This window comes from Helianthus annuus, chromosome 5 (genome assembly GCF_002127325.2).
Source record: "Helianthus annuus cultivar XRQ/B chromosome 5, HanXRQr2.0-SUNRISE, whole genome shotgun sequence".
NCBI classification, from domain to species: Eukaryota; Viridiplantae; Streptophyta; class Magnoliopsida; order Asterales; family Asteraceae; genus Helianthus; species Helianthus annuus.
Genome location: NC_035437.2, coordinates 144,430,078 through 144,438,450, shown reverse-complemented (window position 1 = coordinate 144,438,450; position 8,373 = coordinate 144,430,078). Strand labels below are relative to the sequence as shown.

General features: G+C 41.9%; 1 non-coding gene across 1 annotated transcript; it reads right to left on the bottom strand.

Annotated features, from left to right (window-relative positions):
• Positions 1 to 3,588: 3,588 nt before the first annotated feature.
• On the bottom strand, positions 3,589 to 3,695 carry LOC118492732. The gene has a single exon (XR_004894734.1). It is a non-coding gene; the product is annotated as a small nucleolar RNA R71 (small nucleolar RNA).
• Positions 3,696 to 8,373: the final 4,678 nt, after the last annotated feature.

The following is an 8,373-nucleotide window of genomic DNA, read 5'->3' as shown; positions in this document are numbered from 1 at the left end:
AGTGGGTCGTCAAACGAAAGGTTTAGGCTCAAAGTTGGCTACTAAGGGATAACTTTTTGGGTAAGGATAGATAAATGGTGTAAAAGAAAAAAGGTTTACCTATTGCCTTAATCATTCTTGTGCTTGTATTCGGTCTATGGTCTCAAACGTATCAAAAGAGGCAAGTTCTACAATACATGACTAATGGTCCACTCAAACAACGAAATATGTGTATACATACTGTAAGTCCTGTAAACCGGATCTTTCAATGATATCAAACAACCAATTGATTGTGCGGAATCCAATCAATTGGTGATTCAAGAATCAAAACGAAAAACTGAAAATACGAAGAACACAATACCGAATCACCTTTAAACTTGCACACGATTCTATTACTATCAACTAGCAAAATCGTCTGGTACAAGTGATCACAACCAAATCGCCTCTCTCACTGACTCTAGAGGAATTTTTGTAACAATGAAGATCCAACCTAAAACAAGTAGAAAACTTGTTTGTATACCTAGGCAAGCCCACTTCCCACATGGGCTCCCCTTGGGCCTACTTGGCCCACATGGCCTAAAGCTTAGCCCAAGTGACCTATAAAGGTCCACAGCCTAATATAAACTAACCCAGTAAAGCCCAGTTCGTAACCATAGTCCGTTGTATTAATTTGATGCGTCAGTCTCACACTTTAGGGCCTAACAATCTCCCCTTAGACTGATGCCATCAAATTGTCTTCATAACTTGAATTCAGCAACGTCTTCAACGAAATCTATGGTTGTCTCTAAGCTGCAGATGTTGTGGAAGTTCTTGACTTTTGAACTCTCAGCACTGGGTCTCTTTCTTCATCTTTTGTGGTTAGCTTCATATCAGGATCACGATCAGCATTTGCTTGAAAATCTTGTCAAAAAGAATGTGAGAGGAGGATTCTCAGCAGCTCTTTTCTTCTTCAGTCTTTGTCTTTCAAGCAGGTTCACGGTACTTCTTCAAATGTACTTTCACTGTCAGACGGCGTCTTGATGTGTGTAAATTGCAACATATAAATCACATCAATTAAGGCATAAAACTAACCCTTTTTAAGTACTAATGTTGGAAAAAGAGTGTTTTTGTCTTCCTTTTGTATTTTCAGGATAAAATGAGCTCAAATTCACAAAAGAAGCAAAAAGACAACTAATTCTAGCATAAATACAAGAAAAGGAATAAAAGTAGACTGCCCGGACCCTCAACAACATCCTCCAGAGCAAAGAAGAGAAAGCAGAAGTCTGAACACGCCCCGTGCTCAGCCAGCACGGGGCCATGCCCAAGAAGCAGCATAAAAGACAAACTTATAGAAGCTTCCATTGCCCACCACGGGGTCGTGTCCAGCGGGCACGGGGGCATGGTGAAAGTACAGCAGGCGCATTAATTGTAATTGCGAATTACAATTAATGAGGAGAGAGAGTGTCAGACGGGCACGGGGGCGTGTCCAGTGGACACGGGGCCGTGCCCAGCCTTCTGTTCAGCCTATTAATAGGAGTGCTTGGTTTCATTTCAACTCATCCCTTGGCACACCACCTCTCTCACACTTCATCCACCACCCACCACCACCATAACACCATTATCCACCACCATCATCCATTGTCCATCGTAGAGTGTGTGAGTCGTCTCGGGATCCAAGATTGATCGTAAGAGTTCTTGACAATCAAGGCCATGTTTGCCTAAGTCTCTTAAATCACTTGGTGAAGACAAGTGTTTAGTATAATACTTTTTATTTTCAATCTTTTGCACTTTTTATTTGGTTTTGTATTAATGACATTAATAACTAGTTACTTATGTTGAAGGTGATCTTTCCTTATCGTTTGTCCGTGGTGTCTTGGCATTATTTTACTGTCTATATAAAATAAAAGATTTTCACCATTCATATCTCCACGGTCTATATGGAGGTATGTTAGCTACCTGGTCGGGGGTTAAGGGAACGGTTTCGTAAGGGTCTTGCCCTTGTTCAGTGTTTAGAGGTCCTGCTTGGAACCTGGGTCAAATTTAGTAGGATCTTCTTCAATGCCCATAGGTATTGGATGGCGGGGATCCAAACTCTTTGACCCCCTCATAAGTTAACTACTATTAATACTATAACCCGGCTATTTAGGACTGTATCCCTGCTGACTCAGACTACTTAGCCGAGGGTAACGTCACCGCCGAAAGCGGGGCCTACCACAATTTGCATTAATAACTTAATTCATTATCTTTCAATAATCCGACCCTTTAGGATTGTATCCTTGCTGACTCAAACTACTGGGTTGAGGGTAATGTCGCCTTCAAAAGAGGGGCCTACTACAATAACTAAGATAATCTCTTAAACAAGTGCAAAAGTGCGAAAATAATCAAAGGTTATACTAATACACGTGTCGGATCCAAGTGATTCATCTTGTCTATCTGTTTTTATTTTATTTTATTTTTCAGCATGTAGTTAGTTTTTATTTTCTTAGTTTAAAAACATTTTTCTCACTTTTTGATTTGATTAGACGTTGAGGATAAACCGGTATTAAAAGCTCTTGTGTCATTGGACGACCTCGGTATCTTACCAACACTATACTACGTCCACGATGGGTGCACTTGCCCATATGTGTGTTTAGTGTTAGTGAATATCGTGTTTTATAAATTTAAAACTTGGCTAAAAGTGTAAAAAGGGCTTAAATATACATCAAAAATATATTACACTACACACGCATCAAGTTTTTGGCGCCGCTGCCGGGGACACAAGGATTTTAAGAAAGTTAGGAATCAACGGCCTAATCATATTTTTATTTTTCTTTTTAATTTTTAGGATTTTTCTTAGTTTTTTAGCTTCTGCAGGGCTCAGCACGGGTCGTGCCTGGTCGGACACGGGCCGTGCCCAGCATCGTTACTGGCAGTTTTTTGTTTTCCAAGTTACAGAAGGCTGACCACGGGGCCGTGCCGATGCAACACGGGGCCGTGTCCAACTTCCAGTAACTAGTAACTGGGATCTGGAAAACAATCACTGAAACTCCGACCACGGGCCGTGTTCGCTAAACACGGGGCCGTGGTGAACCTTCTGACCAACATTCTTTTCTGTTTTTATTGCAGGACTTGGAACTCGACGCCAACCTCACGTAGTGTATGAGCTCCAGTTCCAATAAAGACATAAAAGAACCACTAGAAGAACCCGAACGCTTTCTCAGAAAAAGGTTAAAAGCCAAAAACCAAGAGAAGGTTTCGGGTGATCCACCTCCAATGGCGGACCAACGTACCCTTATGGATTATCTACGACCCACCGTAGGTAATCTAGGCGCCGCTATCAATGCTCCGAATGTCGAAGCTAATAACTTCGAACTCCGGCCGCATTTGATACAAATGCTCCAAAACTCCGCAACCTTCCATGGGCTTGCGGATGAGGATCCCCATCTACATATAACTAATTTCTTGGAAATATGTGATACCTTTCGGATCAATGGAGCATCAAACGACGCCATCCGCCTCCGTATGTTTCCCTTCTCACTAAAAGACCGAGCGAAGGCTTGGCTCAACGCCCTCCCAGCTGGATCGGTAAACACCTGGGATGAACTAGCCCAAAAATTTCTATATAAGTATTTCCCTCCCGCTAAAACTGCTAAGTTAATGACTAAAATTAATACATATTCACAAGAGGACGGGGAATCCTTATATGAAACTTGGGAAAGGTTCAAGGAGATATTACGCAAGTGTCCCCATCACGGCCTTGCAATATGGCAACAAGTATCCACTTTCTATAATGGATTGTTGCCACACACTAGGCAGACACTTGATTCTAGCTCCGGGGGACTTTTAGGTAATCGACGCCCACACGAAATATATAATCAAATTGAGGAAATTGCTCAAACCAATTTTCAATGGCACACCCCCCGGGGAAATAAGTCTATCGCCCCGGGCGCCCATAAGGTCGATGAAAGCACTTCTTTACAAGCCCAAATCGAGGCCCTTTCTTCAAAGATAAAAAAATTGGAAATGACAAAAACAGTCTCGGTTATGGCTTGTGAAGGGTGTGGTGGGTCACATGAAAATTGGAGTTGCATGAAAGAAACAGACGATCAACAAGAAATGGTAAACTACATTGATAATAGACCTAGGCCGTCGGGTCCCCCAACGGGAACTTACAACCAAGGATGGCGAAACCACCCAAACCTTGGTTGGAGGGAACCCGACAATAGTAGTAACCAACAAACCCAACGAACAAACTTTCAACAACCAAGAAATGAGTCACAAAATTTCACTCAACAACAAAGTGGACGAGAAAGGCTCGAAGATACTGTATCTCGCCTCGTCTCCGACACTGATAAGGAAAACTCGGAAATATTTCTACAATTAGAATCAAATTTTAGAAATCAACAAGCTAGTATTCAAAACATAGAAAAACAATTAAATCAAATAGCTCAAAATTTTGCCGAGAGACCGCAAGGCGCATTACCTAGCAATACCGAAACGAACCCAAAAGCGCAAGTCCACCTCATCACACTACGAAACCGCACCGTAGGGCCTGCAGAAGTGGCACCGCCAACGGAAGAAACAGTACCCACACCTCTGCAGGAAAAGATCTCCCCTCCGTCACCAGAGCCTACCAAGGTTCCTCGAGTTCCATACCCCGGTAGGTTAATTCGTCAAAAGACCAATTAGCAATTCGCAAAGTTCGAAAGTCTGTTAAAACAATTGCATGTCAATATTCCTTTTATCGAGGTCCTAACCCAAATGCCCAAGTACTCTAAATTCATGAGGGACTTCCTTACACATAAAAAGAAAATTGAAAGTTTGCAATTAGTCAATTTAGGCGAAGAATGCTCTGCCCTCGTACTCAATAAACTTCCTCAAAAGAAAATCGATCCCGGAAGCTTCACGATTCCCTGCTCAATAGGGGAATCGCCCGTTCGTAATGCCTTAGCCGACCTTGGGGCTAGCATTAACCTCATGCCCTCATCAATGTTCAAAAGACTTGGCTTAGGAACCACGAGCCCTACAAAAATGAGCATACAACTCGCTGATCGATCCGTCAAATTCCCACAAGGTGTCATCGAGAATGTCTTAGTAAAGGTAAGCAGATTCGTTTATCCAGCTGACTTTGTCATACTCGATATGGAGGAAGACACCGAGGTCCCCCTCATACTAGGGAGACCCTTCCTTGCCACCACCCAAGCAGTGGTAGATATGAATGACGGGACACTCACCTTGAGGTATGGGGATGATGAAGTGAAGTTCGGAGTTGGGAAGAGAATAGAGGACGACGACCCGGTCAATTACATGAAGGTTATTGATTCGAGCTTGGATGCTGCTCTCCGACGGTGTAACATGGGACGCCAGGCATCCCACTCAGAAAACATATAACCTCGCATTGGGTCTAGCCAAGGACCCTTATAAACGTGGCGCACCACGGAGGCATTCCGCGGAACTATCCTTAGTTTAGTTTAATCTTTTAGTTTTAATTTGCAGAAATAAATCACACTCATGGTGGTAATGGATGAAAAAGGGAATAAGAAAAATGGCCCCATGCACAAAGAACAGAGCAACCCGACACAAATCTCCATCACAGAAGGCTCAACACGGGCCGTGCCCAACCAACACGGCCCCGTGCTGAGCCACCTGCAGAAAAACGCCCAGTTCAGGTAACTGGACACGAGCCGTGTTCAGCGGACACGCCCCCGTGTCCAGGCTTCTGTCTTATTTCTTTAATTTCTGTTACTGGCACCTGACCACGAGGCCGTGCCCGGTCACCACGGGGCCGTGTCCAGGATGCCAGTAACATAAATCTTTGCTTTTTAACCCACTTTTACACATTCTAATCAACCGAAAATCTTATTTTTGGGACACATTGAGGACAATGTGTAATTTAAGTGTGGGGGGGATGCTAAAACCTTGAATTTTGCAAATCCTAATTACAAGCCTTACACAAAACTCTATTGGAACCGCTAAACACCCCAAATTTTTTTCAAAAACTTTTCGTTTTTTTTTACTTGTCTTGGTTTAATTTGGGAATAACAAGTTCTAAAAAGTTTATATTTTTACAAATTTACAACCGATAGCGTCGTGATAACAAAGAACCAACATAAGAAAATTACGAAACGGCATAACAAGTCTAGTTAAAAATTCGATTATATATACTTGATCGCATTAAAAACCCATTCCCACAAAAGTGAGTTTTGAGCCTTTATTGAGCATACAAATATACATCTTTAGACTAAATGCTCATTTTTCGTTTCTTGTGTGAATAGCCGCTTGGTTCTTACAACTCTAGAACTTGCCACGACGATACATTCCCGGTCCTTACCAACTTAAACCCAAGTAAGTAAGTGATGGAGGCATTAGGACTAACCATATTTTTCTTTCTACACCATTATTTTTCATTTTTTTTACCACCTACCCAAAATCCCCCTAGTTAGCCCCTTTGAGCCTAAACCTTTCATTTCATTACCCTAAAACCCTTTTTACCCACCAAAAACCCTTTTTTATTTTTCACCCTTTATTTTAGTAACAAGCTCGTTTTTTCGTAAGCTCGCTATTTTATGTGACTTATCAAAAAAAAAAAAGAATGATGAAGTCAAAAACAAACAAAAGCTATATAAAAGCTTGTTTGGAGAAATACTTCAAAATAAAGAGTCACTAAAAACAAGGTGTGTCACGAAAACCGACGCTTTTTACGATTTTCGCCCTTTTACTAACCACTAACCCAACCACCCACCTTTAACCCAAGCCTAACCCTTCACCCAAAAAGTCCTCTTGATATTTACAAAGGTAAAAAGTTAAAAAGGAGGAGGATTGATTGCTTGGCAAGCCTATGGAAGGCGTAAGTTCCATGCCGCTCTCGAGTGATTCACTAAAAAAAATACACCTTCGGCCGAGTGTTGAGTGATCTCCCGTGAGGTATGTGAACTTGTATATAAATGGAATTTTAATAAGGCATGCTATGCCCGAAAAAGTAATTTATCCTGTGAAACGTTCTAAATAAATCATAACGAATAGGATTGTAAATAAATAAAAATAAAACTTACAAAGATCTTGGATTCCCAACACTCTATGACAAGCCAAAAACTTTCTCTTCTACCTATTCCATTTGGGAGTGTAAGCCACATTTAAAGAGTTTTGCTTGAGGACAAGCAAAAGTTCAAGTGTGGGGGTATTTGATGTGTGTAAAATGCAACATATAAATCACATCAATTAAGGCATAAAACTAACCCTTTTTAAGTACTAATGTTGGAAAAAGAGTGTTTTTGTCTTCCTTTTGTATTTTCAGGATGAAATGAGCTCAAATTCACAAAAGAAGCAAAAAGACAACTAATTCTAGCATAAATACAAGAAAAGGAATAAAAGTAGACTGCCCGGACCCTCAACAGCATCCTCCAGAGCAAAGAAGAGAAAGCAGAAGTCTGAACACGCCCCGTGCTCAGCCAGCACGGGGCCGTGCCCAAGAAGCAGCATAAAAGACAAACTTATAGAAGCTTCCATTGCCCACCACGGGGTCGTGTCCAGCGGGCACGGGGGCGTGGTGAAAGTACAACAGGCGCATTAATTGTAATTGCGAATTACAATTAATGAGGAGAGAGAGTGTCAGACGGGCACGGGGGCGTGTCCAGTGGACACGGGGCCGTGCCCAACCTTCTGTTCAGCCTATAAATAGGAGTGCTTGGTTTCATTTCAACTCATCCCTTGGCACACCACCTCTCTCACACTTCATCCACCACCCACCACCACCATAACACCATCATCCACCACCATCATCCATTGTCCATCGTAGAGTGTGTGAGTCGTCTCGGGATCCAAGATTGATCGTAAGAGTTCTTGACAATCAAGGCCATGTTTGCCTAAGTCTCTTACATCACTTGGTGAAGACAAGTGTTTAGTATAATACTTTTTATTTTCAATCTTTTGCACTTTTTATTTGGTTTTGTATTAATGACATTAATAACTAGTTACTTATGTTGAAGGTGATCTTTCCTTATCGTTTGTCCGTGGTGTCTTGGCATTATTTTACTGTCTATATAAAATAAAAGATTTTCACCATTCATATCTCCACGGTCTATATGGAGGTATGTTAGCTACCTGGTCGGGGGTTAAGGGAACGGTTTGGTAAGGATCTTGCCCTTGTTCAGCGTTTAGAGGTCCTGCTTGGGACCTGGGTCAAATTTAGTAGGATCTCCTTCAATGCCCATAGGTATTGGATGGCGGGGATCCAAACTCTTTGACCCCCTCATAAGTTAACTACTATTAATACTATAACCCGGCTATTTAGGACTGTATCCCTGCTGACTCAGACTACTTAGCCGAGGGTAACGTCACCGCCGAAAGCGGGGCCTACCACAATTTGCATTAATAACTTAATTCATTATCTTTCAATAATCCGATCCTTTAGGATTGTATCCTTGCTGACTCAAACTA